Here is a 1,206-nt window from a genome sequence, read left to right as displayed (position 1 = left end):
TGGTAAGTACATCCTGAATTCCGAGCTTCAGTGCCTCAATTCTTGAAGGAAGAACTTAGCAGGAGACATTAAATAAGATGATGCTGGCAATCGTGCCCTGAGTAAACACTTGAGACATCTGAAAATCAAACCGAATCGGGATGAATTAATGAGTCAGCAACATGACCTTTCCAGCCCAACAGAACTGGGTTCATCCCATGCCGTGTGGTGTAGGAAAAGCCCGCCTCAGTTTTCCTGTCTATGAAATGGGATGAAAATGGTACCAACTACTTGGGGTTGTTAGTAATATAAGCAAAGACCCCCAGATGTTCCAGTCCCAGGCTGAGAGCTGTCAGTGGTGCTGACCCTAGGACTTAAAATTCACTGAGTTGGGGAAGGGGCGTGGGGATGTGCTGGGGGTGGGGTGTCAAAGCAGCAAATGGGCTGTGGGAGGGGTGGCTCTCAGAGGGGCAGGCCCGCCTTCTCTTGCTCTGCCACTGAACCTTACAAATTAATCTGTCTCAGTAATCAGAACATTCAGATGGGAAAACTGAGGTCCAAGAAAATATGGCTAATTAGGGCCAGAGCTAGGGCAAGGAGGTTCAGCAAAGAAGGTATGAGGAACACACGTCAGTTCAGGCTCTGAGGGGCGTATTTCTACAGGGCATTTCTTCACAGAAGAAGAGGAAATGCTCTTCTGAGAGTCACACAACTGGGAACTACTCATTTCCCCGCAACCCCACTTAGCTCTTTGCACGGATCTGATCCTTCTAGGACCCAGGATGCTTAACCGGTCCTCCCACTCCCAAGCTCATAGGAACATAACCCTCTTCCAGGAGTAGCTGAGTTCTAATGTAGAAATCTAAGTGTTCAACACTAGGCCTCCCCTGGGAGGGTTCCTGGCAGCTGGGAGGATGTGCAGGAAAGCAAAAGGTGGGGTGTGTGGCTACAGGGGGCCCCTCCCAGAACAGGAGGCCCCCTGAGCTATCAACTGCCTGCTGTCTTCTTGCAGAAGGTGAGTTCCAGATGGGGAAACCACTTCCCTACATTCCTATTCACTTGTTTATTCATTCAACAGATACAAAATGATAGTTCTAGCACATCGTGCTAGAAAGAAAATTAAACTGTGTAGGAGCCTGGAGGGTGATGGAAGGGCCACCGATAATGTTGTCCAGGCAGAGTTAGGGGCCTTTCCGAAGAGGGTAACTTTGGTTTTTTGTTTTTTGT

Source organism: Martes martes (genome assembly GCF_963455335.1).
Source record: "Martes martes genome assembly, chromosome: 1".
NCBI classification, from domain to species: Eukaryota; Metazoa; Chordata; class Mammalia; order Carnivora; family Mustelidae; genus Martes; species Martes martes.
Note: the sequence above shows the minus strand (reverse complement) of the source record.